A 12,393-nucleotide genomic window follows, 5' to 3' on the forward strand; every position below is an offset into this window, starting at 1 on the left:
TTCTTTCATTTTTCGATTTGATCCATTTGTTCTGCTATATTGCCTCAATAGATAACCACACCATAAACAATACCTACTTGAAACACATCAGACTTAAACTCCCTTAGCAGAAGCTTTTTGGCAGTACGACTAATGATGCTGCCAAACACGTAGTAAATCTCTTTGACCACGTACTCTCTGAAAGAGAGGTGTTTGTTCTCGCATGTGGCTTCAATTTTGATGTGCCTTTGTCCCACATCGAATGGGAAGAGAGGTTTTCTGAGTTCGAACTCTTCTATTCCCAGCTATCCCACCACAACCCAGCATCCAATGAAGTTGCTGAGCCCTTGAAAGCATGCCTAACTGATCTAGTGCATGCATATTGCAGGATACCCAACGATTTGGCTGATTTTCACATACAGCAAAAATATATGGTAGCATTGCGAGACCTCAGGGCCAACCCAGAGATACATATCTGTAAGCCTGACAAAGGAACTGGAATAGCCATCCTTAATGAGCATGATTACATTGACAAAATGCACATCGTCCTTAATAATGGGTCCAAATTCATATCCATTGGACCCACCGCTAAGCCTGACCGCACAGCCCTGCTTGAAAGCAAATTACAAACACGCTTGTTGGACTTATGTAAGAGTAACAAGCTGCCTGGTGGTGTATGTGAGAGGACTCAACCTCATGGCTCACTGCATCCACGTATGTATGGGCTGCCTAAGACACACAAAAGTGATGTCCCTTTACACCCTATCTTATCTATGACTGGTTCTGCACAACATGAATTGGCCAAATGGTTGAGCAAGTTTCTACAACCAATTCTAAGCAGGTTGTCCACATACATGGCGAAGGATCTCTTCACCTTTGCGAAGACCATACAGGACTTGCATATCGATAGCAATATCGTGTCCATGTGCTCATTCGACATTGCTAGCCTATTTACCAATGTACCACTCAAGGAAGCCATAGACACTTGCACCACGTGACTGTATCATGGTGGCCTAGATGCACCCTGTTGTCTGAATCTGTATTCATTGAACTTATGAACTCAGCAACTTGCACAGTTGAGAACATTTTTAATAACACCACATATGCCCAAATAGATGATGTTGCCATAGGATCCCCTCCCGCCCCAGCTCTTGATAACATCTTAATCTGTTTCCACGAGAATTGTGTCGTTGATAACATCCTACCCTGTGCATACTTTCGATACGTAGATTATATGTTTGGCATGTTTGAATCTGCAGCTGCACGTAAAAGTTTCCTTACACACCTTAATGGGCTCCATCCTGCGCTCAAATTCACCTTTGAAATGGAGCAGTCGAACGAGCTCCCTTTCCTCGATGTGCTAGTTGAGAAATCTGCCAATGGGTTCTCTACTGCTGCCTACCGCAAGCCCACCTTCACTGGTCATTCCTACAGTTCTACATGCTATAAAATTGGCCTTAGCGGCTACCACATAAATATTTGCCATTTGCTCACCATGCAAGCTTGATGGTGAAATTGGGTGCATCAAAGCTTATCTGCAGGTTGATGGCTACCCCGATCTGATCATTGCTCATTGTATATCATGCAGACTCATGAATGGGCCTAAGGCCACCACTTTTGGTCCTGAAAAGTGCCCGGTCTACCTCAGATTACTTAGCAGGCGAAGGTATCTCAAAAATTTGAAGAACAGCCATTTCATGCTGCTACTGTGCCATGGCAACACGAGTAGTATTCTCCACTAACAGGTTGCTGCCGTCAAACCAAAAAGACGTGCTGCCTATCACACAATTGAGTAATGTGGTATATGAATTTCAGTGCTGGTGTGATGCCAGGTGTGTTGACTGTATGTTCCAACCACTGGCAGATCGTGTCGAACAGCACATCGGCTATTCCCAACAGGCAAAGTACTAACCGTGTTCACCCAGCCTGTGCTTGTAAAACTCAAACATATGTCCAGCACTAGATGTGATTCTGCAATTCGGCAACACTTACTAAACAATCTCGATTGTGCTAAGAATGACAGTAACAAGCAATTTAAGTTTATCAGTGAAGCTAACAGTGTGGTTCACTTACATGTGCTAGAAGCTACATATGTTCATACGCAAGGCCTCCTCCACCAAACTAAAAGAACATGTCCACACATTGCGCCTTTTCAACTAAATAGAAGCTTGGTGGACAGCCATTCCCTGGCTCATTCCCCATAATAATGCCTGCCCAATCAGAGTTGACTTGCTGATTTGAATTTAGACAAAAGATTGTCAACTTCTGTTCCCTGTTAACTTCCCTGGTGCATTCTCATGGCAATGCCTCTACCAATCAGCACCCTCCCCTCATGCAGTATAAATTGATGTTCCCTTTGAGATTTGATATTCTTGCATCTGTCCTGATGAGCGTAAGGTGAAAAGCTTCGACAGTATGCTTCTTTTTTGCAGCAATAACAAACTTATTTGAAAAATAGAAGCAGGTGGGATTAAAGAGACAATGGCAAAAGGTATATAATTAGCCAAGGGACAGGAAGCAGAGAGTGGTGCTCAAAATATGTGTTTTTGACCGTAGAGAAGTATGCAGCGTTGCTTGTGTGCAAATGATCTGCACTTGGGTATAGGGAGTACAATTTTGAAGTTTGTGGATGATACAGAACCTGGCAACATATCAGATAGTGACAAGGATAGTAGCAGATTTAAGGAAGACATAGACTGATAAGATGGGGAGATGACATGGTAGATGCAATTTAATACAGTTTAGTGTGAAGCAATGCACTTTGAGAGGGACAGTGTGGAAGGGGAGTATAACCTAAAAGGTACCATATTGATGGGGATACAAGAGCAGTGGGACCTGGGGGTGCATGTTCAAAAATCTTAGGTGGAAGGGCAATTTGATAAGATGGTTATGAAAGCATTTGGAATCCTTGGGTTTTTCAAATACAAAATGAACTAAGTCTTACTAAGCATTTACAAATCACTGGTTGAGTCTCAGCTCAAGTAAGATGTCCAATTCTGGGCCCAACACTTTAGGAAAGATGTCAAAGTTTTGAACAGGGTGCAAAGGGGATTCACTAGAGTGGTACCAGAATGTTATCTGGAGAGACCAGTGTTGTTATGGTTGATTTCATTATGCAAAAGTTAAAGGAAGGTTTAATAGAGGTATTCAAAATTATAGGGGTTTTGATAGATTAGTCATTGGCAGGAGGATCAGTAACCAAGGGATGCATGGTAAACATTTTACACAATATCATTAATATCTGGAATGCAATATCAGAAAGGCCGGCGGGAGCAGATTTGGTATATCATAGGATCATAAGAAATAGGGACAGCAGTAGGCTATTGGCCCATTGAGCCTGCTCCACCATTCAGTAAGATCATGGCTGACATTGTGGCCTTAACTCCACTTTCTTTCCTGTCCCCCATAACCCTCGACTCAGTTCTCAACCAAAAATCTATCTAACTCAGCCTTGAATATATTCCATGACCCAGTCTCCATTGCTCTCTGGGTAGAGAATTCCAAAGATGACCCTCTGAGAACAAATTCCTCCTTATCTCCATTTTTAATGGGAGACCCTTTATTTTTAAGTTGTGCCACCTAGTTCTAGATTCCCCCTCGAGAGGAAACATCCTCTCAACATGTATCCTGTCAGGCCCCTCAGAATCTTATATGTACCAATAGGATCACCTCTCATTTTCCTAAACTCCATTGAGGATAGGCCCTTCCTTCCATAATAAGGTCAGAAGTGGGGATGTTCGCTGATGATTGCACAATGTTCAGCACCATTCGCGACTTCTCAGACACTGAAGCAGTCCTTGTCGAAATGCAACAAGAGCTGGACAATATCCCGGCTTGGGCTAGCAAGTGGCAAATAACATTCGTGCCACACAAGTGCCAGGCAATGACCATCTGTATCAAGAGAGAATCTAACCATCGTCCCTTGACATTCAGTGGCATCATCATTGCTGAATCCCCCACTATCAGCACCCTGGGGGTTACCATTGACCAGAAACTGAACTGGACTAACCATATAAATATTGTGGTTGCAAGAACAGGTCAGAGGCTAGGAATCCTGCGGCGAGTAACTCGCCTTCTGACTCCCCAAAGCCCGTGCACTATCTACAAGACACAAGTCAGGAGTGTGATGGAATACTCTACGCTTGCCACACTCAAGAAGCTTGACACCATCCAGGACAAAGCAGCCTGCTTGATTGGCACCTCATCCACAAACATTCACTCCCTCCACCACCAATGCACAGTGGCAGCAATGTGTACCATCTACAAGATGCACTGCAGGGACTCACCAAGACTTCTAGACAGCATCTTCCAAACTCACGACCACTACCATCTAGAAGGACAAGGGCAGCACCTGAAAGTTCCCCTCCAAACCACTCACCATCCCGACTTGGAAATATATCACCGTTCCTTCACTGTCGCCTGGTCAAACTCCTGGAACTTCCTCCTTAACAGCACTGTGGTTGTACATGGACTGCAGCAGTTTAAGAAGGCAGCTCACCACCATCTTCTCAAGGGCAATTAGGGATGGGCAATAAATGCTGGCCTAGACAGCGATACATACATCCCATGAATGAATTTTTAAAAAAGTTTTCCTCGTAAGACAATCCCTTCATCCCAGGAATCAGCCTAGTGAACCTTCTCTGAACAGCTTCCAAAGCAAGTATATCCTTCCTTGGGTAAAGAGACCAAAACTGTATATAGTACTCCCAAGTGCAGTCTCACCAATGCTCTGTATAGTTGTAGCAAGATTTCCCTACTTTTAAATTCCATTCCGCTTGCAATAAAGACCAGCATTCCATTTGCTTTCCTAATTACTTGCTGTACCTGCATGCTAACTTTTAGTTATTCATGTACATGGACATCCAGGTCCCTCAGTCCTGCCTTCTGTCTTCATTTAAATAATATTCTGCTTTTTTGTTCTTCATGCCAAAGTGGATAACCTCACCTTTTCCCACATTATACTCCATCTGGAATTTTTTTGCCTACTTAACTGATCTGTATTTCTTTACAGACTGTTTGTATTCACCTCACAACTTGCTTTCCTACCTATCTTTGTATCATCGGCAAATTTGGCTACAATAGTCATTAATGTAGATTGTAAATAATTGAAACCCCAGCACTGATTCCTGCAGCACTCGCATAATTTTAGTTGGCCAACCTGGAATTGACTCTGTTTCCTGTTAGTTAGCCAATCCTCTATCCATGCTAATGTGTCACCCGCAACATCACAAGCTCTTACCTTGTGCAGTAACCTTTTACGTGGCACCTTATCAAGTGTCTTTTGGAAATCCAAATACACTACACCTACTGGTTCCCCTTTATTCATGCTGCTTGTTACACCCCAAAAGAACTAAAAACTATTTCCCTTTCAGAAAACCATGTTGACTCTGCCTAATTTTATTAAGATTTTCTAAAGTTTCCTGATACTGAATCCTTGGAATAATGGACTCTTCCATTTTCCCAATGACAGATGTTAGACTAACTGGCCTACAGCTTCATGCTTTCTGTCTCCCTCCTTGAATAGTGGTGTTTCCTTTGTGGTTTTCCAATCTACTGAGACCTTTCCAGAATCTGAGGAATTTTGGAAAATTGCAGCCAATGCATCCTTATCTCTGTAGCCACTTCCTTTCAGACTCTAGGATGCAGGCCATCAGGTCCAGGGGACTTGTTAGCCTTTAGTCTCATTAGCTTTTATCATGTTATGGTCACTCATACCTGGAGGATCCTTTACTGTGAGCTCATTAATTAATCCTGTCTTATTATACATCACTAGGTCTAAAATAGCCTGTTCCCTGGTTGGTTCCAGAACATATTATTCTAAGAAACTGTCCAAAATACACTCTATGAACTCATCCTCCAGGCTATCTTTGCCAATTTAATTTGTCCAGTCTATATGAAAATTCAAATCTCCTACAATTATTGCAGTATATTCCTTACAAGCCATCATTATTTCTTGATTTATACTCCATTCTACAATGTGGCTTCTGTCGGGGGCCAATAAACCACCCCACCAGTGACTTCTTTCCTTTGCTCTTTCTTATCTCCGCCCAAACTGTACATTTTGAACCAAGGTCATTTCTCACTATTGTGCTGATTTCATCCTTTACTAACCCAGCTGCCCCACCACCTGCACCTTTCTTCCTGTCCCTATGTCAAATACCCTTGAATATTCAGTTCCCAGCCTTGGTTACCATGCAACCATGTCTCTGTAATGGCTTTCATATCAGACTCATTTATTTCTATTTGTGCTATCAATTCATCTATCTTGATACAAATGCATGCATTCAGATATAGGGCCTTTAATTCTGTCTTTTTACCATTTTTCCCTATTCTGACCTTATTTGCTGGTCTACTCTTACATTTGTATGCCATGTCTCTTCCTGCCATACTATACTATACTATTACCTTGTCCTTTCTCTTTTGCTATCGAGCGGCACTTACTCAGAAAGAACCTGCTCACTGATGCTCAGTTTGGGTTCCAACAGGGCCACTCAGCTTCTGACCTCATTACAGCTTTAGTTCCAATGTGGACAAAAGAGCTGAACTCGAGGTGAGGTGAGAGTGACTGCCCTTGACATCAAGGCAGCATTTGACCATGTGTGGCATCCAGGAGCCCTAGCAAAACTGTAATTAATGGAATCAGAGGGAAACTCTCCACTGGTTGGAGTCATACCTAGCGTAAAGGAGGGTGGTTGTGGTTAAAGGTAAAAGCAAAATACTGCGGATGCTGGAAATTTGAAATAAAAACAAAATGCTGGAAAAATTCAGCAGGTCTGGCAGCATCTGTGGAAAGAGAAACAGAATTAACATTTCGAGTCTGTATGACTCTTCAGTGCTAAAGAGAAGTAGAAATATGATGGATTTTATATTGTTTAAAAGGGGCTGGAGCAGGTGGAACGAGATAGAAGGTCAGGGATAGGTGTCAGCTAGGGAGAGACTGACGAAGATGTCATGGACACAGACAAAAGGAGTGTTAATGGTAGTGGTGAAGACTAAAGAAGGTGCTGATAGTGGCATGAAGGTAAAATAGCAGAAGGTGTTAATAGCAGAACAAGGGTCAGCACTCTGTGAAAGCAAAACATAAAAACAAGTGATAGATGGCCCTGTGGGGGTGGGGGGTTTGGGGGAAAAGGATAAAAAATGAACACACAACTAAAAGAATAAAATAAAATTTTAAATAAATAAATAATTTGATTTTAAAAAGGGGAGCGAGTTCATGGTGTGAAAGTTGTTGAATTCAATGTTAAGCCCAGAAGCCTGTAAGGTCCCTAATCGGAAGAATAGGTGCTGTTCCTCTGGTTTACATTGAGCTTCACTGGAACATTGCAGTAGGCCAAGGACTGACATGTGGATGGTGTGTTAAAATGGCAAGCGACGGGAAGGTCTGGGTCATGCTTGCGGACTGAGCGAAGGTGTTCCTCAAAGCGGACACCCAGTCTGCGTTCAGTCTCCCCAGTGTTGAGGAGACCACATTGGGAGCAATGAATACAGAGGAACAAATTGAAGGAGGTGCAAGTGAAGTGCTGCTTCACCTGAAAGGAGTATTTGGGGCTTTGAATGGTGAGGAGGGAGGAAGTAAAGGGCAGGTGTTGCACCTTCTGCGATTACATGGGAAGGTGCCGTGGGAAGGGGATGAGGTGTTGGGGGTGATGGAGGAGTGGACCAGGGTGTTCCGGAGGAAACGGTCCCTATGGAATGTTGCCGGGGGGGCTGAGGGGAAGATGTGTTTGGTGGCTGCATCATGCTGGAGTTGGCAGAAATGGTGAAAGATGATCCTTTGAATGCGGAGGCTAGCGGGGTGAGAAGTGAGTACAAGGGGGACCCTATCATGGTTCTCGGAAGGAGGGGAAGGAGTGAACGCAGAGGCATGGGAGATGGGCCGGACATGGTTGTGGGCCCTGCCGACCACAGTTGGGGGGAAACCCTGGTTAATGAAAAAGGAGGACATATCAGCAGCTCGTTTTGGAAAGTGGCATCATCAGAACAGATGAAATGGAGGCAAAGAAACAGAGTGAATGGGATGGAGTCCTTACAGGAAGCAGGGTGTGAAAAGCTGTAGTCAAGGCAGCTGTGGGAGTCGGTGGGCTTTTAATGAATATTGGTGGACTGCCTATCACCAGAAATGGAGACGGAGAGGTCAAGGAAAGGAAGGGAAGTGTCGGAGGTGGCCCATGTGAAGGTGAGAGAGGGGTGAAAATTGGAAACGAATTCGATAAATTTTTCTAGGTCCAGATGAGAGCATGCAGTGGCATCGATACAGTCATCAATGTACCGAAAGAAGAGTTGTGGGAGGGGGCCTGAGTAGAACTGGAACAAGGAATGTTCCACATACCCCACAAAAAGACAGGCATAACTGGGGCCCATGCGGGTACCCATAGCCACACCTTTTATTTGGAGGAAGTGAGACATATTAAAGGAAAAATTGTTCAATGAGAGAACAAGTTCAGCCAGGCGGAGGAGGGTGGTGGTGGATTGGGATTGTTTGGGCCTCTGTTCAAGGAAGAAGCGGAGAGCCTTCAGACCATCCTGGTGGGGAATGGAGGTGTAAAGGAATTGGACACCCATGGTGAAGAGGAGGCGGTTAGGGCCAAGGAGCTGGAAATTGTTGATATGATGTAGGGCATCAGAGGAGTCACGAATATAGGCGGAAAGAGAATGGAGTCAAGATAGGAAGAAATGAGTTCCTTGGGGTAGGAGCAGGCTAACATGATCTGTCTACCGGGACAGACCTGTTTGTGGATTTTGGGAAGGAGGTGGAAGCAGGCTGTGCGGGTTTGAGGGACAATGAGGTTGGAAACTGTGGAAGGAAGATCTCTAGAGGAGATGAGGCCAGTGGTACTCCTGGAAGCAATGGCTTGATGTTCGGTGGTGAGGTCATGGTCCAGGGGCAGTTAGGAAGAAGTGTCTTAGAGTTGGTGCTCAGCCTCTGCAAGTTAGAGGTCTGTACGCCAGACAACAGGAGCACCACCCTTGTCGACAGGTTTGACAACAAAGTCAGAGTTTGACCTGAGGGAATAGAGTGCAGCAAGTTCAGAAGGACACAGGGTGCAGTGGGTGAGAGGAGCAGAGAAATTAAGGCAGCCGATGTCACGCCGATAGTTCTCAATGAAAAGATCAAGAGTAGGTAAACAGCCAGAGAGAGGGGTCCAGATAGAGGGAGACTATTGGAGCTGGGTGAAAGGATTTGTTGAACAGTGGGGAGGGTTTCCTGCCCAAAGAAGTGAGCATGGAGACAAAGGCAGCAGAAGAGGAGTTCAGTATCGTGCCGAGCCCAAAACTCATTAAGGTGAGGGCATAAGAGGATCAAACTGAGTCTTTTGCTGAGTACAGAACGTTCAGCATCAGAGAGGGGAAGGTCAGAGGGTATGATGAATACATGGCAAGGGCTGGGATTAGAAGACGGGCTGGGGTGGAGGGTCCCAGATGGGTGTTGGTATCAGCAGGTTGTTGGAGCTTGCGTTCCCTAACACCTGAGAGGAAGAGAAAAAGTTTCTTGTTAAGGCGTCGGATGAGACGAAGAATAAAATGAAACTGAGACAAGGACAGCTTTCAGATATGGTGAGTCAGTCACTCTACCTCTCTCTGGAGAGAGAGGTAGAGTGCGCTCATTTGGCGGCACATGGCACTGAGTATGGATCGCAGGGTGTCGAAAGAACGGCATTCCAAGGAATGTTTTATGTCCTGGAGATGCCTGTAATCCTGGATAGATTTGAAACATGAGGGATGGAACTTCAGTTAGAATCCACATGGGGTAAGTTGGAGATGGAGACAGTCGCTGAGGAAGGAAATATGGCTGTGAAAGCCAGTTTTGGTAAACAACTTATCAAACACCAGGAGGGACATGGAAAGCAATGAAGGTTAACAGGGTGAAAGAGACAAACGGAAATCCTGTCAAAGAGAAGAGCAGTACTTCTTCAAGGTTAGCATTCCTGGAAGAGAAGTGGCAGTGAATTAAACACTAAGATAAAAGCAAGAATGGCTGTGGTTGTTGGAGGTCAATCATCTCAGTTCCAGGACATCATTGCAGGAGTTCCTCAGGGTAGTGTCCTAGGCCCAACCATCTTCAGCTGCTTCATCAGTGACCTTCCTTCCATCATAAGATCAGAAGTGAGGATGTTCGCTGATGATTGCACAATGTTCAGCACCATTCGTGACTCCTTAGGTACTGAAGCAACTCCTCCAACAGCACTTTCCAAACCCATGATCTCTGTCGCCTAGAAGGACAAGGGCAGCAGGCACGTGGGAACACCACCACCTGCAAATTTCCCTCCAAGCCACACACCATCCTGACTTGGAACTATATCACTGTTCCTTCACTGTCGCTGGGTCAAAATCCTGGAACTCCCTCCCAAATAGCATCTGCACTACATGGATTGCAGCGGTTCAAGAAGACTGCTCACCATAAGTTTCTCAAGAACAATTAGGAATGGGCAATAAAAATGCTGGCCTAGCCAATGATGCCCACGTCCTGTGAAAGAATTGAAAAAAAAATTCACTCCTGGACAATGGGAGATGCATTGATGTGGTTAACTGTGTCATAGGCTGAAGTGAAGTCAAGAACAAGGAGAGGCAATGCACTACAGTCACAGTTACCAAGGATGTCATTTGTACTTTTGGCAAGAAACATGGCAATGCCACAGCAAAGATTTGGAGAGACTGATTCATGGAGTTATTTGAATGAATGATATGGATTTGGAAAAGGAAGTGAAGTTGGGATGGGGAGATAGTTTGCAAGGACAAGGGTTGATGATGTGTCTATTAGGAGTGGGTAATATTGGAGGTTCTTAAAGGAAGGAAAACAATAACTGTGGAGAGTAACCTATAATGTCAGGTAGCAAAAGCACCAGGAGGGGAAGTTAGTGGTCAACAGTTTAGTGGGAATAAGGACAAGAGAGCATGCAGGAGATGGATTTCTAGAAAAAGATGAACATGTAATACAATATGAGACAAAGACACAAATTCAGGGCTTGGGCAAAGGGGAATCTTGGTAGACAGGGCAGTGAGCAAGTGCAGCAGAGTGAGCAGAATCAATTCAATGGACAGTCCCAAATTTAGTGACAAAGATGCCCATGAACGTTTCGTGGGAGATGAGGATGGAATGAGCAGGACAAGATATTTAAGGAGAGATTGGCACGGGGGAAAAGAAACTGGGGCTTGTCTTTGCTATATTGGGTTTGACAGATTAGAATAAGTCCCAATTATGCTGGATGTGGTCCAGTCAGATCTACCAATGAATGGCTAAACCTGTTAGGTGCCTGATAAATTGAAGTCTGCACTTCCTGAACTTGAGAGTGAATGGGGAACAACCAGAGTGGATGAGAGTGAGGCTTTTGCTGGAGGTAGATGGATAGCTGCTGAAGTATCGTGGCACATGATGGGTCAAAGTCTACTCTGTTGGGAGCTTGAAAATACAATTTTGAGTAACTTGAGGAAGAGTCTATTCCAGGGGTGGATGCATATGAAGATGTAGTTGGCAATGGTGTTGTCTGTGATTGAGATGATAGGATTGGAGATGTCACATGGTACAGCAAGATCAAACTGGGGTGACTGAATATGGGGCAGAATTTAAATAGAGAAAGAAGTTCCGGGAGGGCAGTGAAATTAGAATAGGAAAGGCAAGATGAGTTTAGATGGAGATTGAAATTACCAAGAGTGAAAAATCACTTATTGCTGAAGCTGGAGACAAAAGGAGGGGGGATATCACAGTCAGAAGTTTTGGATTGGTATCAGGTGGCTGTAGGGAATGAGCATTTAGAGAGAGAAGTGAGAGTTAAAACAAGATGTGGTGTTCAAAAGAGGAAAAGGTACTGGTAAGGGTAAGCACAGGCCAAAATGTGATTTGGTAATAAGAACCACACTGTCAGTGGCGCAGTTTGGGGCAGATGGTGGCAAATATAGCCCAGTGCGAAGTGTTAGTGCGGTGAACTAAGTTTCAGTAAAACCCATGATCTCTCTGCAGCTGCCAGTAATAAGGTTGCAGATGGCATTTAATCTGACTTCATTAACTTCAACATATGCTCATAATTTCACAGCCCTAGATAAGTGTGAACATAGTTTGGGGAAAATCATTAAGCTAAAAGCAAAATATTGCGGCTCTGAAGAAGTCATACAGACTCGAAATGTTAACTCCATTTCTGTCTCCACAGATGCTGCCAGACCTCCTGAGTTTTTCCAGCATTTTCTGTTTTTATATGGGGAAAATCATTCATGCTGTATTTGCCACTTTTATTCTGTTAGTAGTATGTTTAATATTACAGTAATTAGTTTAATTTTTTTCTAAAATATATAATAAGGCACAATTTGTGTCTATTAAAACTTTGAGCTACAAAATTGAACAATTTTAATATCTGTCATGTTAGAACTGGTTTGAAGTAAAAATTGTAAATTGGTTGAGGAAGTAAAGATAATAGGCAA

The 12,393-nt window shown here is 43.9% G+C and overlaps 1 protein-coding gene across 4 annotated transcripts in view; it reads left to right on the plus strand.

Annotated features, from left to right (window-relative positions):
• fam135a (family with sequence similarity 135 member A) overlaps positions 1–12,393 on the plus strand; it is a 257,651-nt gene that overhangs the window by 67,917 nt on the left and 177,341 nt on the right. The window lies entirely within an intron of this gene.

Source organism: Cetorhinus maximus, chromosome 5 (genome assembly GCF_964194155.1).
Source record: "Cetorhinus maximus chromosome 5, sCetMax3.hap1.1, whole genome shotgun sequence".
Taxonomy (NCBI): domain Eukaryota; kingdom Metazoa; phylum Chordata; class Chondrichthyes; order Lamniformes; family Cetorhinidae; genus Cetorhinus; species Cetorhinus maximus.